We start from the raw sequence: 17,902 nt of genomic DNA on the forward strand, positions 1-17,902 counted from the left end.
TGTCATGGTGGTGTACAATTACAATTTCGCCACTGAAGTGGTAAAATTACCAATTTACCCCTATGCTCTGAAAAATACCGAAATTATAATTTTTTTTCACTTCTTAACCCCAAATCATACTCCAATACTCAAATCATACTCTAATAAGTCAAATGGGGTCAAAAAATCTTTTCTAAAAATTCCCATTTTGTCCCCAGGTGACAAATGACCATTTTGTCCTCAGGTGACAAATGACCATTTTGCCCCTAGATGGTAAAAATTTCGGTTTGACTCCAAATTGATCCTCGAACTCCAAATCACCATATTAAACCATTCTGGTACTTTAATATCCTTAATTTCATCTCAAATTCTCTATTTGATCTAGTTCGAGGCTTAAATCAACTTTGTTGTATCTCTAGGTACAATACCTATTTTTGTAAATTTTTCGAGACTCTCCTAGCATGCAATTATGCTATCATCACATGTATGTCATGAAAAGTATTTTATAAGGTTGGGCTTTACATTGATAGCCTAGTTTTTTATTTTTTTTAAAAAAAAGAGAAATTAAAAAAAATTTCAAATAGGGGATATATACACTTTTCATCAAACGAAATGTCAAGAAATATCAATTTAGCAATCTTAGTTGTGAATAAATAATGATTTATGATATTTTCCTTAAGTCCAACTCCTTTGTTCAATGGTGTGAAAAGTCTGCTGGAAATGACAACACATAATAGTAAAGATACAATGGGAAGGGCTTTGCAATGGGAACTGAAGTATAAAAAGGGTTGCAGTGCTGGTACTTTATTATAGTGTTCCTTGTTCATAACAACCCATCCTGTCTAATATCTATATAAAAAGCAAAATTTATCTATTTCTTTATCAATATTCTGGCTTTACAATCCACTCTCTCTTCATAAGAGTACAAGTGCAACGAAAGACTGTTAGCAAGGTGCTGTCTTGTCTAAATTCATTACCAGCTTAGTTATGATCTTTAATATTCCTAGCTCTAGCTTTAACTTCTATAACTACTTATTATTAATTCTTTGATCTTGGTAGAAGGCCTTCATTTTTTTTATTAAATTCTTTCTTTTGATGAGATAATTCAATTGTTTTACATTATTTTAGGTGCCTTGTCAACTAATCCAAATTCTCTTGTGTTCTTCTTCAATGGCTATTTCAATGGTCCACCAACAAGAGTCTTCCTCGCTGATTTCTCGATATAGTTATGATGTATTCTTGAGTTTTAGATGTGTAGATACGCGTAAGAACTTTATGGATCACCTTTACATGGCTTCAGTGCAAGTAAGGATTCACACATTTAGAAATGCTGATGAAATTGGGAGAGGGGAGAACCACTACAAAAAATCATTATATTTCCAACGAATTTGCAACGGATTTGCAACGGATTTCCAACGGAATTTAGTTAAAATGTTTAAATACTTGTTCTGACGGATTTTCAACGGATTTCTATTGGAAATTTGACTTGTACAACACACACATATTACTATTTAATTTTCCATTGGAAATTTTCAACGAAAAATTCTATTAAAAATCCGTTGGAACTTTAAACTTTAAAAAAAAGGGTGTAATCTTAACAGTTTTCAACTGAATTTCCAATGAAATTTTTTGTTAGAAATGTCATCTTCAGAACACACGTTTTACTGTTAATTATTTCCAACAAAAAAATTTGTTGAAAATTTCCGTTGGAACCCTAAACATTTCCTACGTAATCTTTAACTTTTCCAACGAAATTTTTCGTTGAAAAAGTTAAAAAGTCAATGATGCATTGAAAAAAGTAACTTTCCAACGAAATTTTCTGTTGAAAAGTAACTTTTTAATGCATCAAAACGTTTATGACTTTTTAAACTTTCCGTTGGAAATAATCATAATTTTTCCAATTATAAAATTTAAAATTTTTATAAATTTTATTAAATATTTTTAAAAAATTAGATATTACTGAAAGCAAATACATAGTTATTGAAGTAAAATTTTTTTAAAGTTTAAATATGTTTTCCTTTTAGTAATTTTGTATAATTTTTTTAACTTTAATGAATCATACAATATTGATTAATAATACCAAATTAGGATAATGTTATATTATTCCAAAATTGAAAAAAATAACTATGTAAAATTTTATATTTTATAAAAAAGCATGATAAGATATAAAAATCATATAAAAAATATATATTACTTGATTTACGTTTTAATTGTAATTAGCTAATATATGTAAATTAAGATTGAAGTTTTATATTAAACTTATTAATATTTGTGCTTAAAAAATATCATTTTATTATATCTATGTATTCATACAAATCTAACCGAGAGCTATAGAAAATATATATAAATTTATATATATATATATATATATATATATATATATATATATAGATAAACAAGTATGATTTAAGAAAAAAATCAATATATAATTGTATTAAAATTAAAGTACAAGTTATATTTTTTAATTGATATAACTTTATAACTGAATATATATATATATATGAGATATATTAAATAAGGGTCTACATATATATATTAATATATAATTTATGTAAGATTATAATAAATTTTATTTAGATGATTATAATTATTAATGTAATAGGATCCAAATCATACATATATATATATATACACACATACTTTATAGTTACTATAACTTGTAATGTCTTTTAACACATACACTTTCTATTATATATTATGTTTATTTATAAAGAATATAATTACTATTATATAAATGAATTACTAAATAATATATATACCTTTGTTTATATAAATTTACAATATATGAAGTTAATTATCTAAAAAGAAGTTGTGAGATTAGAATAGTTGTGAAATTTAGTTATTTTTTTTAAATTTCATGTAACTAAGGGCAAATAATTATAATTAATTAAATTAATTAATAAAATTATGATTATTAATTAAATTTGAAATGCCTTATACTTTGATATGGTGATAAATAAAGTTGGTCGGATGCGAATTAAGGCATAATAAGGAACTTTGAGAACCAAAGAGACAAGTTAAAATTTTTAGAATAAAATAATATTTTATTAATGAACTAATATTAAAATATTAATATTTAACCGGATGTCGAGATCAGTCATGAAGAAAGATCATATGGTTGATCCAAGTGGGGGAGAAGATGTCAAGCTTGACTCTGTAAAATACTTGTCATGACATGCATGTGATTGACTGAATGTTTACATACTAGGAGAGCCCCAAAAAATCGATAAAAGTCGGTACTGTACCTAGAGGTACAACAAAGTTGATTTAAGCCTCGAACTAGATCAAATAGAGTATTTAAGAGAAAATTAAGAATTTTAAAGTCCCAGAATGGTTTAATATGGTGCTTTGGAGTTCGAGAATCAATTTGGAGTCAAATCGAAAATTTCACTATCTAGGGGCAAAATGGTAATTTTCCCATTTGAGGACAAAATAGGGAATTTTTTTCAAAGATTTTGATCATATTTGACTTATTGGAGTGTGATTTGAGGTTGAGACATGAAAAATTATAATTTCGGTATTTTTCAGAGTATAGGGGTAAAATGAAAATTTTACCACCCCAAGGGCAAAATAGTAATTTTTCACCACCAGAACACTTGTCCAACATATGGATTTTATCCAATTTTATCATGGATAATTGAAGGAATTTATATGGTGGAGAGAGAATGAAATGCCCCATACTTTGATATGGTGATAAATAAAGTTGGTCGGATGCGAATTGAGGCATAATAAGGAACTTTGGGAACCAAAGAGACAAGATAAAATTTTTAAAATAAAATAATATTAAAATATTAATATTTAGTCGGATGTCAAAATCGGTCATGAAGAAAGATCATATGGTTGATCCAAGTAGGAGAGAAGATGTCAAGCCTGACTCTATAAAATATTTGTCATGACATACATGTGATGGATAGCATGTTTGCATGCTAAGAGAGTCTCGAAAAATTTACAAAAGTCGGTATTGTACCTAGAGGTATAATAAAGTTGATTTAAGCCTCGAACTAGATCAAATAGATAATTTAATATGAAATTAAGGATATTAAAGTCCCATAATGGTTTAATATGGTGATTTAGAGTTCGATGATCAATTTGGAGTCAAATCGAAAATTTCTCTATCTAGGGGTAAAATGGTAATTTTGCCACTCGAGGACAAAATGGGAATTTTTTTTAAAGATTTTGATCATATTTGACTTATTGGAGTATGATTTGAGGTTGAGAAGTGAAAAATGGTGATCCCGGTATTTTTTAGAGTATAGGGGTAAAATGGTAATTTTACCATCTCAAGGGCAAAATTGTAATTTTTCACCACCAGAACACTTGTCCAGCACATGGATTTTACCCAATTTTATCATGGATAATTGAAGAAATTTATATGGTGGAGAGAGAAAGCTTAATAGTTAAGAAATAAAAATGGACCAACGAAATGGTGACACATGGCATATTTATATCCATTTACTTTTTTAGCTATAAAATCAGCAAAAATCAGCCTATTTTCTTCATTATGGCCGGCCAAAGCATGAAGTGAAGAAGAACAAAGAAAGAACAAAACCTAGGTGGGAAAATTAAAGAAAAAGTGTGGGATTTCAAGGGATTAAGCTAATAAAGGTAAAATTTTATGATTTTATCTTGTGATTTACACTACCCATGCTTTCTTTTTCATTTTCCATGCTTAGAACTCAAGTTTTCATGATGAACCCATGCTGGAAAAATTTGAGAGGAGAGGTTTTGAGCATTGATTTTTCTAGATTTCAAGTTAATTAAGTGTTTTTGGTTGTTTAGTAATGGAAAGTATGAAAATCTAGCTAGAAATCACTTTGTTCTTCACAAACCTACAAGAGGCCAAATTTTCTAGGGAGGATATTGAGGCTGAAATTGATGATATTTCATGATATTTAGGTGATATCTAATAATTGGTGAGGCTGGAAATTTAATGGGAAATTTTGGCATGAAAATCCAAATTTTTACCTAATGTATAGAAATGTGTGATTATTGATCTGAGACTGATAAATTGAATCTCATTGACAGTCACTGAGGTAATTTAGTTATAATTGGAGTGTAGAAAGTGAGAAGAATTGATTTGAAGTTAAATTAAAGATTTTAGCCGATTAGACCGAGTATAGTGTGACTTAGGTCGAATATTACATTTAAATGATTAATCGGACATTTTGCATCCCATCGCATGCATTCATTTAGATTTAGAGAGCCTGAAATAGTTTATGATAAATTGACACGATTTATTGAAATTCGTGTCACGTATGATGTATGGGTGGTGAGCCCTCTAAGAAAGGTAAAGAGATTGTGCCCGAAGATCGAGAATATGAGTATATCGAACTCCTAGTACAGTGAGTAACCTTATTATCATTTTAATTATCTAAAGTATGTTTTTATTCGGTTTTGGTGAAATTTTATGAAAAGGAGTTTAAATGGTAAACCTTTGTGTTTTACAAACAAAATATATTTACATAAAAAAAATTTATAAATTGTCTTGAAATTGAATAACGATTTTGAAAATAGAGTAATTGGAAACCACTGGTGTGTTGTAAATTTATGATTGGAAATTGATGGCTTATGTTATATTGTTATTGTGTTGGCATGACTGGCTGGGTTGTGTTTTATAAATTGTATGAATTGTTTTATTTTACCCTTGCAGGCTGGGTAGTATTATATTAGCCCTATCATGCTGTTAAAATTTTATTATATAGTGGGTTTAGCTTGCTGCAGTAGGCGGATTCTGTGGACCAGCCTATTAGAGGGGCACGAAATCTAGATATAAATATGTACCTCGGTCGGAGAGGCGTGTAGGGTATCTCCTGAGGTATGGTTAGAGTCCACGTCACGCCAAACCACCTTGTGACTATGAACTCCGCTAACGCCAAGGAACGACTGTATTTTTCTCAAACTAAAAATATGTTTTACGTGTATACGAAATTTTAACAACCTTGATGGGCTCGAGTGTATGCCTCTGATCAAGGTGTCATCGAGTACTATTTGTTGGCATGAGCCAAATGTTTATGAAAGCCATAAGCCTTAATGAGAAATTAAATGAAATACAACCGTTTGCATGGGTTGGGATAAATTTTCAAATTGGGAAATACTTAAAATGATGGGATATTTTAATTGTCTTCTTTTACTCGGCTTTAGCTTATTTAAATGGTATTTGTTTACTCACTGGGTTTTTATAATCTCACCACCCTCTTTTCCACCCATTTCAGGCTTAGAGTAGGTTGTAGTGAACTGATTCCATCGAGGGCTTCCGTTGGACTTGCGTCCTCCGAACTGTAGGTTCACAGTTTCTTTAATTTTGGTTATTGTGGGCCCACTTGATATTGTAAATTTAAATTAATTTTGTCAAACCCTGCTTTGTAAAATAATTATAATATCATTCACATGCTCGATAAAATGTTTGTATATTTAGGAAGTTCAAGAAATCGTTAAAAGACGATATTGCCCCTAATGGTATCATTAAGTCGATTAAGCCTCGAACTAGTTCAAATAGGAATTTTAAGGTGAAATTAAGAGTTTCACAGTTCAGGGATGACTCAAAATGGTAATTAGGAGTTCGAGGATCAATTCAGAGTAAAATTGTAATTTTCACTATATAGGGGTAAAATTGTAATTTTTCCATCTGCGGATAAAATTTGAGATTTTGAGAGAATTTAGGTCACATTTGACAAATTGGGGAATGATATGAGTATAAGGGATAAAAAATATGTCTATGGGCAATTTTTCAGTTTTTGGGGCAAAAATGTAATTTTTGATTTTTACGGGGGCAAAAGTGTAAATATCAAAAATTACTTCACCAAGACTTTGGATAAGTTTGAGAATTTTATCTAAGTTATGGATATTTTAAGGAATAATGTGTGGTGGAGATTTAAAGCTTGAAAGATAAGAATTTAAAAAATGGACCAATAATGTAGTGACATGTGGCAAGTTTAGATTATTATATTATTTAACTATAAAAATCAGCCCACACCACCATTTTCTCTTCATTATGGCCGGCCATAGCAAGAAAACAAAGGGGAAAAGAAAAACAAAAACCTAGGGGGAGAAATTCAAGGAAAAATTGGTGAAAATTCAAGGAAACAAGTGATCAAAGGTAAAATTTCTTGATTTTGACTTGTGCTTTACCTTTCCCATGCATTTCCCATCATTTTCCATGGTTGAATCATGTGATTTGAGGATGAATTCAATTCTGGAAAAATGGGTTAGGAGAGAGAAACTTGTTAGATTAATTTGATTTTAAGTTATGTTAGTGTTTTAAGTTAGTTTAGCATATTTAGGAACAAAACAACAAGAAATGAATTTATTTTCCTCCATTACCATTATTGGCTGAATTTTCTAGGGGAATATTGGCTGATGATCTTGATGTTTATTTGAGGAATTATGATGAATAATGATGAATTATGATTCTAGAAAAATAATGGAAATTTTTGGAGCAAAAATATGAATTTTTACCCATTAGGGGTATTTTCGTAATTTGCTATCAAGACTGATAATTTGCACCACACCGAGGGACATTAAGTCAATTTGGGTGCAACTGAGGTATAGAAACTGAAAAAAATTAATTTGAGATTAAATTGGATGCGTTAGTAATTTAATCGGGTAATAGGCCGAATTAAGTTAGCACCGCATTTAAGCGGTAGTCGGATAAGTTGCATGTCATATCATGCATATATACCGAGCCTGAATTGATTTTATAATGGTCAAGCATTGCTGTGGTGAATTATGTATTGTACATTGTGGATAGGTGGTGAGCAAATTACACTGGTAAAAATACAGAAATTGTGCTTTAAGATTGGGATTAGGAGTACGTCGACTCCTAGAACTGTGAGTGGACAATTTATCGTCTTAAATATCTAGAGTAATTATACTTGTTTGATGCTTTTATTGAATGGTGAATTTAAATTATAAAATATTATGTTTTCCAATTAAAATGTTTTTTTAATAAAAATGAGATTTATACTGGTTTTGAAATCAAATATTGTTTTGGAAAAATTGAGTATATGAAGACTGTGTTGAAATTTATGATTTTATATGTTATTGAAATTGGGGCTTATGACACTATGGTAGCATGATGGCTAAATTTTTGGGGTTGGCATGAAATATATGAACAATTTTGGATTGGTCTCGGTAGACTGGATTACATTTTATTTGCCATATTATACTACTGGAATTTTTATGAGTCTGGTGGTATATTAAACGGTCACTGCAGTGGTGGGGGTTTCCGTGGACTGCCTATGAGAGGGGCACGGTAACTCAATTATATACTTACCTCCGGGGGGAGATGTTGGGTGAAGTATCTCCTAAGGTATGATTTGAGTGCACCTCACGTTCGGGCCACCACGTGAGAGTGAGACTCAGCCAACGCCAAGGAACGGCTGTGTGTCAGATGTGAAAACATGTTTATGGGTATGGGTCATTGAACAGCCTTGGCGGTCTCAGTGGGATACCTTGACAAAGGTACCCGCGAGAATGATATTGGCAGGGGCCAAGTTTAAAAAAATTCATAAGTCGGGGAAATTTTGATGAAAAGAAATTATTTGGTATAGATTGAAACGAATTTTGTGTTATGAACATTATTGAGATATAACGTTTTTATATTGTCTCCATCTACTCGGCTTTAGATGCTTTTGATGGTAATTGTTTACTCACTGGGATTATTTAATCTCACCCCTCTTCCTATCCATTTTTCAGGCTCAGGACAGTTTGTTGATAGTTGATTAAGACGAGAATTAATCTCGGAGTTGCATCATAGGAAGTAAGGGTTCGTAGCTCTACACCTTCTTGGTTAGTTGAGGGCCCACGTGTCACTGTAAACGAAATTTCATACTTTAATTATCTTTATTACTATATGAATAAATTTATTTTACTCTTATGCTACAAAAGTTATTTTAGGAAGACTTTGAAAATATTGTGTTTTAAGAAAATAGAATATTTTATTTAATATTTTTATTATATTCAAATAGCTATAATTTTACTTTAAACGAATGTTTTAGACTTCAAAATTTAATTTAAATCATGAAATATGTGTTTCCACTTACATATTACATTTTTTCGGATTTCGAAATTTCAAAAAAAAAATGACGAAAAATGCCCCAGTGAGTTAGAAAATAATATTTTTATTGTTTTGAGTTGGAAACAACTTATGATTTCTTGAAATGCGAGATTTAATAACTGTCGCTCACTGGGGAGATGCGGAAGTTGATGCTAAGCCTTGCGGGGTTTCGATCGGCATTCGGGGTAATGAGTGCTTATCGGGACGTCGCGGCGGTTGTCACGGGCCCGATGGGAGTTCCGGGTCGTGACAAATTTAAATACTCTAGTTTATTGCGTTACAGTATGAATGAATTTATTTTGTTTTTACGTTACAAAAAGTATTTACACATAACTCCAAAATTTCTGTTTATAAGAGAATAAAATATTTTATTGAATATTTTGTTTTATCTTCTTATTATATTCAAATTGTCACGACCCAGAACTCCCATCGAGCCCGTGACAACCGTCGCGACGTCTCGATCGACATTCATTACTCGAAATGTCAACCGAAACTCCGTAAGGCTTTAATATCAGCTTCTCATTTCCCTTGTGGGTAACTGTTGCCAAATACCACATTCTAAAAGATTTTAAACTCTTTCCAACTTAAACAAATAAAATAATAATTTTCGTCTCACAGGGGTATTTGTTTTGTCATTTATCCCAAAAATCTCAAAATCAGTTAAAAATATAGTATGTAAGTGGAAAACACATATTTCATAATCAAAAATAATTTTGGATGTCTAAAATATTTGTTTAAAATGAAATTATGACTGTTAGAATCAAATAAAAATATTAAATAAAATATTCAATTTTCACATAAAACAATATTTTAGAACACTGCATAAATAATTTTTATAGTGGAAAAGAAAAATAAATTCCTACATACTGTAATGCAGATAACCAAAGTATAGAATTAATTTATAGTGACACGTGGGCCCACGAATGACCAAAAGTATCAAAAGAAATGAACCTACCGTTTTTTGATGTGGCAAGTTCAACTGTAATCCTCGCCGATATCAGTTATCTACAATCTATTCTGAGCCTGAAATAGGTGGAAATGAGGGTGGTGAGAATATAAAATCCCAGTGAGTAAACAAACATCACTCAAAATATCTAAAGTCGAGTAAAAGGAGACTATTAAAACATTTCATCAAACTGTAATTTATCATCTTTCAACTTATTTCAACAAAATGAAATCAATTTATTTAAAGCAAATAATCAGTATGGCTTATGAATTTCTTAAAAAGCTTGGCTCATGCCAAAAATGATTATCATACTCAGTTATCTGGGATACCTTGGCCGAGGGCTATCCCAACTGAGTCCGCCAAGGCTATTAGAAAGTCATGTTTTTATTTTTAAAACATAGTCGTTCCTTGGAGTTGGCCAAGTTCCCCTTCACGTGGTGGTTTGTCGTGAAGTGAACTCTAAAAGTTATACCTCGGGAGTTACTCTACTCGCCTCTCCAACCGAGGTAAAAATATAACAGGATTCTGTGCTCCTCTAATAGGCTAGTCCACAGAACCCAACCCACTGCAGCAAGTCAAACCCACCATACAATAAAATTTTCACAGCATGACAGGGCTAATATATTACTACCCAGCCTGCAAGGGTAAAATAAAGTAATTCATACAAATCATAAAAAATACAGCCCAACCAGTCATGTCAATACAATAACATAAGCCATTAATTCAATTTTAAATTTACAACATATCAATGGTCTCCAATTACTCTATTTTCAAAATTGTTATTTCGTTTCAAGACAATTTATAAAATATTTTCAATTAAACTCATTTTGTTTACAAAACATAAAAATTTACCATTTTAACTCATTTTCATAAAATTCATCAAAACTGAATAAAAACATACTTTAGATAATTAAAATGATGGTAAGGTTACTCGCAATGTCTAGAGTAGGGATTTTTGAAATACTCAGACTACTGGTCCTCGGGTGCAATTGTCTAGCCCGACCTTATAAAATACTTTCCATGTCATTCATATGATTGACAATATGCTTGCACACTTGGAAAGCCCCGAAAGAAAAATCGTTAAAAGATGACAATGTACTAAATGGTACAATTAAGTTAATTTAAGCCTCGAACTAGATCAAATAGAGATTTTAAAATAAAATTAAGAATATTAAAGTCTCAGAATGGTTTAATATGGTGATTTGGAGTTCGAGGATCAATTTAGAGTCAAACCGAAATTTTTACTGTCCAAGGGCAAAATGGTCATTTGCCACCTAGGGACACAATGGGAATTTTTAGAAAAGAATTTTTTTTGGCCCCATTTGACTTATTGGAGTATAATTTGAGGGTTTGGCAGTGAAAAAGTTTAATTCTGGTGATTTCTAGAGTGTAGGGGCAAAATCGTAATTTTACCACTTGAGGACAAAATTTGAGATTTTGAAAGAATTTAGATCAAATTTGACAAATTGGAGAATGGTATGAGCATAAGGGATGAAAAATATGTCTATGGGCAATTTTTCAGTTTTTGGGACAAAAATGTAATTTTTGACTTTTACGGGGGCAAAAGTGTAAATTTTAAAAATTACTCCACCAAGACTTTGGATAAGTCTGAGAATTTTATCTAAGCTATGGATATGTGGGATAAGTGTATGGTGAAAATTTGGAAACAAATGGATGGCTAGAATTTAAGGAATTAATAAAACATTAAAAAATAAATAAAATGATATTATATTATTTTAGCCTTTAAAAAGGTCAAAATTCCAGAATTCTCATCTTCTTCAGCCGTCCAAACCAGGGGGAAAAAATGGGGAAAAAAACAACTAAGAACCCTACCTGAAAATTTGGGAAAAATCAAGAGAAATCAAGAAATCAAGCATTGAAAAGGTAAATTTCATTGATTTTCCTTGTGATTTTCACTACCCATGCATTTTTTTCTCATTTCCATGCAAAATTAGAAAGTGGGTATGGACACCCATGCTGGCCAAACCTCCATGGATGAGTTTTGAGCTTGATTTTTGGTTGGTTTTAATTGAATTAAGTGATTTTAGTTAAGTTATATTGAAATATAGCAAAAATAAGCTAGAGATATAATTTTCTCCCATTGAAACCCATTATGCCGAATTTTCTAGGGGAATATTGGCTGCTGATCTTGATGTTTATTTGAGAAATTATGATGAATAATGATGAATTATGAGCCTAGAAAAATAATGGGAATTTTCGGAGCAAAAATACAAATTTTTACCACTATGGGTACTTTCGTAATTTGCTATCGAGACTGATAATTTGCACCACATTAAGGGACATTAAGTCAATTTGGGTGCAATTGAGGTATAGAAACTGAAAGAAATTAATTTGGAGTTTAAACGGACGCATATATCGATTTATCGAGTAAAAGACCGAAATAGGCTAACACCGCATTTAGGCAAAAATTTAGAAATTTTTGCATTCCATATCAAGCATTAGTAGTCTAAATTAGTTTAATTTCAATTTAGTACCAATGTGGTGAATTTCTCGATTTTGTACTGTGTCAAGGTGGTGAGTCCTCCGATAAAGGCAAGGGAATTGCACCCGATGATCAGTAGTCTGAGTATTTCGAAAATCCCCACTCTAGACACGGTGAGTAACCTTACCATCATTTTAATTATCTAAAGTATGTTTTTATTCGGTTTTCGTGAATTTTATGAAAATGAGTTCAAATGGTAAATTTTTATGTTTTGTAAACAAAATGAGTTTAAATGAAAATATTTTATAAATTGTCTTGAAATGAAATAACGATTTTGAAAATAGAGTAATTGGAGACCATTGATATGTTGTAAATTTAAAATTGAATTAATGGCTTATGTTATTGTATTAGCATGACTAGCTAGGCTGTGTTTTTTATGAATTCTATGAATTGCTTTATTTTACCCTTGCAGGCTGGGTAGTAATATATTAGCCCTGTCATGCTGTCAAAATTTTATTGTATGGTGGGTTTGACCTGCTACAGTGGGTTGGGTTCTGTGGACTAGCCTATTAGAGGGGCACGGAATCCTATTATATTTTTACCTCGGTTGGAGAGGCGAGTAGGGTAACTCCCGAGGTATAACTTTAAAGTTCACTTCACGTCAAACCACCACGTGAAGGGGAACTCGGCCAACGCCAAGGAACAGCTATGTTTTCAAAATAAAAACACGACTTTCTAATAGCCTTGGCAGACTCAGTTGGGATAGCCCTCGGCCAAGGTATCCCAGATAACTGAGTATGATAATAATCTTTGGCATGAGCCAAGCTTTTTAAGAAATTCATAAGCCATACTGATTACTTGCTTTAAATAAATTGATTTCATTTGGTTGAAATAAGTTGAAAGATGATAAATTACAGTTTGATGAAATGTTTTAATAGTCTCCTTTTACTCGACTTTAGATATTTTGAGTGATGTTTGTTTACTCACTAGGATTTTATATTCTCACCACCCTCATTTTCACCCATTTTAGGTTCAGAATTGTCAAACCCTGCTTTGTAAAATAATTATAATATCATTCACATGCTCGATAGAATGTTTGTATATTTAGGAAGTTCGAGAAATCGTTAAAAGACGATATTGCCCCTAATGGTATCATTAAGTCGATTAAGCCTCGAACTAGTTCAAATAGGAATTTTAAGGTGAAATTAAGAGTTTCACAGTTCATGGATGACTCAAAATGTTAATTAGGAGTTCGAGGATCAATTCGGAGTCAAATCGAAATTTTCACTATCTAGGGGCAAAATTGTAATTTTTCCACTTACGGACAAAATTTGAGATTTTGAGAGAATTTAGATCACATTTGACAAATTGGAGAATGGTATGAGTATAAGGGATGAAAAATATGTCTATGGGTAATTTTTTATTTTTTGGGGTAAAAATGTAATTTTTCACTTTACGGGGGCAAAAGTGTAATTTTTAAAAATTTGCTCCACCAAAACTTTGGAAAAGTCTAGAAATTTCATGGAGGACATGGATAAGTGAAGAGGATTGAGTGGTAGAAAAAGAAAGTAAAAGAAAGATGGCTAGAAAAAAATAAAATAATAAAATATTCAAAAGGTAAATAAAATAATAATTTTTTTATTAAGCCTATTAAAAGGCTTGAAAATTCCAGAATTCTTCATTGGGATGGTCAGCCAGAACCAGCAGGAGAGAGAGAGAAATAAGAACAAACCCTAGAGTGAGAAAATTCAAAGAAAAAGTGTGATTTTTCAAGGAATCAAGTGTTTAAAGGTATGATTTTTCAAGCTTAGCTTAAGATTTATCATTTCCATGCATTTCTCATCATTTTCCATGGTTGAATCATGTGATTTGAGGATGAATTCAATTCTGGAAAAATGGGTTAGGAGAGAGGAACTTGTTAGATTAATTTGATTTTAAGTTATGTTAGTGTTTTAAGTTAGTTTAGCATATTTAGGAACAAAACAACAAGAAAAGAATTTATTTTCCTCCATTACCATTATTGGCCGAATTTTCTAGGGGAATATTGGCTGATGATCTTGATGTTTATTTGAGGAATTATGATGAATAATGATGAATTATGAGTCTAGAAAAGTAATGGGAATTTTCAAAGCAAAAATATGAATTTTTACCCATTAGGGGTATTTTCGTAATTTGCTATCGGGACTGATAATTTGCACCACACTGAGGGACATTAAGTCAATTTGGGTGCAATTGAGGTATAGAAACTGAAAAAAATTAATTTGAGATTAAATTGGACGCGTTAGTAATTTAATCGGGTAATAGGCCAAATTAAGTTAGCACCGCATTTAAGCGGTAGTCGGATAAGTTGCATGTCATATCATGCATATATACCGAGCCTGAATTGATTTTATAATGGTCAAGCATTGCTGTGGTGAATTATGTATTGTACATTGTGGATAGGTGGTGAGCAAATTACACTGGTAAAAATACAGAAATTGTGCTTGAAGACTGGGATTAGGAGTACGTCGACTCCTAGAACTGTGAGTGGATAATTTATCGTCTTAAATATCTAGAGTTATTATACTTGTTTGATGCTTTTATTGAATGGTGAGTTTAAATTATAAAATATTAAGTTTTTCAATTAAAATGTTTTTTAATAAAAATGAGATTTATACTGATTTTTAAATCAAATATTGTTTTGGGAAAATTGAGTATATGGAGACTGTATTGAAATTTATGATTTTATATGTTATTGAAATTGTGGCTTATGACACTATGGTAGCATGATGGCTAAATTTTTTGGGGTTGGCATGAAATATATGAATAGTTTTGGATTAGTCTCGATAGACTGGATTACATTTTATTCGCTATATTATGCTACTGGAATTTTTATGGATCTGGTGGTATATTAAACGGTCACTGGAGTGGTGGGGGTTTCCGTGGACTGCCTATGAGAGGGGCACGGTAACTCAATTATATACTTACCTCCGGGGGGAGTTGTTGAGTGAAGTATCTCCTGAGGTATGATTTGAGTGCACCTCACGTTCGGGCCACCACGTGAGAGTGAGACTCAGTCAACGCCAAGGAACGGCTGTGTGTCAGATGTGAAAACATGTTTATGGGTATAGGTCATTGAACAGCCTTGGCGGTCTCAGTGGGATACCTTGACGAAGGTACCCGCGAGAATGATATTGGTAGGGGCCAAGTTTAAGAAACTCATAAGCCGAGAAATTTTGATGAAAAGAAATTGTTTGGTATAGATTGAAACGAGTTTTGTGTTATGAACATTATTGAGATATAACGTTTTTATATTATCTCCATCTACTCGGCTTTAGATGCTTTTGATGGTAATTGTTTACTCACTGGGATTATTTAATCTCACCCCTCTTCCTATCCATTTTCAGGCTCAGGACAGTTTGTTGATAGTTGATTAAGATGAGAATTAATCTCAGAGTTGCATCATAGGAAGTAAGGGTTCGTAGCCCTACATCTTCTTAGTCAGTTGGGGGCCCATGTGTCACTGAAAAAGTAATTTTATTCTTCAGTTATTTGATTTAAAGTATGTAGGAATATATTTAGCTTTTACACCATGTTTTTGGCGAGTTTCGATATTTTCGAAGAAAAATGATGAAAATGCCCTTGTGAGCCAGAAAATAATATTTTATTATTTTGAGTTGGAAACAACTTATGTTTTCTTGAAATGCAAGATTTAATAACTGTCGCTCACCGGGGAGATGCGGAAGTTGATGCTAAGCCTTGCGGGATTTCGATCGGCATTCAGGGTAATGAGTGCTTATCGGGACGTCGCGGCGGTTGTCACGGGCTCGATGAGAGTTCCGGGTCGTGACAAGAATAGATTGTAGATAACTGATATCGGCGAGGATTACAGTTAAACTTGCCACATCCAAAAACTGTAGGTTCATTTCTTTTGATACTTTTGGTCATTCGTGGGCCCACGTGTCACTGTAAATTAAATTCTATACTTTGGTTATCTGTATTACGGTATGTAAGAATTTATTTTGCTTTTACACTATAAAAATTATTTATGCAATATTCTTAAAATATCGTTTAATGTGAAAATTGAATATTTTATTTAATATTTTTATTTTATTATAACAGTCATAATTCCATTTTAAATGAATGTTTTAGACATCCAAAATTATTTTCGATTATGAAATATGTGTTTTCCACTTACATACTATATTTTTAGATGATTTTGAGATTTTTGGGATAAATGACCAAAATACCCCTGTGAGACGAAAATTATTTTTTTATTTGTTTAAGTTGGAAACAGTTTAAAATCTTTTAGAATGTGGTATTTGGAAACAGATACCCACAGGGAAAATGAGAAGCTGATATTAAAGCTTTGCGGGTTTCCGGTTGACATTCCGGGTAATGAATGTCGCGGCGGTTGTCACGGGCTCAATGGGAGTTTCGGGTCGTGACAATTAAGTTGGTATCAGAGCTATTGGTTTTAAAGATTAAAGTTTTAGGTTTAAAGTTATTTTAAAGCTGTTTTAAAAATTTACAGTGTCAGTGTGGCCCCGAGTTAAGTTAAGTTAGGTTGAATAAAATACATGCATAAGCATATAGAGCCTGAGGTTGCCTAAACTCACTTTGTTCCCTCTTATAGATTATTATGTCTCTTCGACCCGAACAACCACCTTTCACTAGATCAGCTAGGAGGGGAAGAGGTCGTTTTCAACATCATCAGTTAGGTGCAATTGTAAAGCCCGACCTTATAAAATACTATTCATGACATACATGTGATGATAGCATGATTGCATGCTAGGAGAGTCTCGAAAAATTTACAAAAGTTAATATTGTACCTAGAGGTACAACAAAGTTTGTTTAATCCTCGAACTAGATCAAATAGGAATTTTAAGGTGAGATTAAGAGTTTCACAGTCCATGGATGACTTGAAATGGTAATTCAAAGTTTGAGGATCAATTTGGAGTCAAATTGAAAGTTTCACTATCTAGGGGTAAAGTGGTCATTTGCCACCTAGGGACAAAATGGAAATTTTAGAAAAGATTTTTTGACCCCCCATTTGACTTATTGGAGTATAATTTGACTTATTGGAGTATGATTTGAGGTTTAGAAGTGAAAATTTTTAATTTCGGTATAATTTGGAGTAAAAGGGTAAAATGGTAATTTTGCCACCTCAAGGGCAAAATGGTAATTTTGCCACCTCAAGGGCAAAATTGTAATTTTCCACCATCAGGATATTTTTTCCAGTACATGGTCTTCCTTTATCTTCATCTTTGACCCTTGACTAATCATGTGGTGGAGATAAAATGTTTAAATTTTTAAAATTTTAAAAATGGACCAATAAGAAAATGTCATGTGTCAAGCTTAGGATATTTTATTATTTAACTAAAAAAATCAGCATAAATCAGCCATTTACTCTCCAAATATTCGGCCAAGTAAGGAAGAGAGAGAAAGAGAGGAAGAACAAACCCTAGGTGAGGAATTTCAAGAGAAAAAGTGTGGAAAA

The 17,902-nt window shown here is 31.9% G+C and overlaps 1 pseudogene; it reads left to right on the top strand.

Moving 5' to 3' along the window:
- Positions 1-1,161: 1,161 nt before the first annotated feature.
- Positions 1,162-17,902, top strand: part of LOC148762129 (TMV resistance protein N pseudogene) — a 62,117-nt pseudogene continuing 45,376 nt past the window's right edge.

This window comes from Theobroma cacao, chromosome 6 (genome assembly GCF_053813885.1).
Source record: "Theobroma cacao isolate CCN51 chromosome 6, ASM5381388v1, whole genome shotgun sequence".
In the NCBI taxonomy this organism is placed as follows: domain Eukaryota; kingdom Viridiplantae; phylum Streptophyta; class Magnoliopsida; order Malvales; family Malvaceae; genus Theobroma; species Theobroma cacao.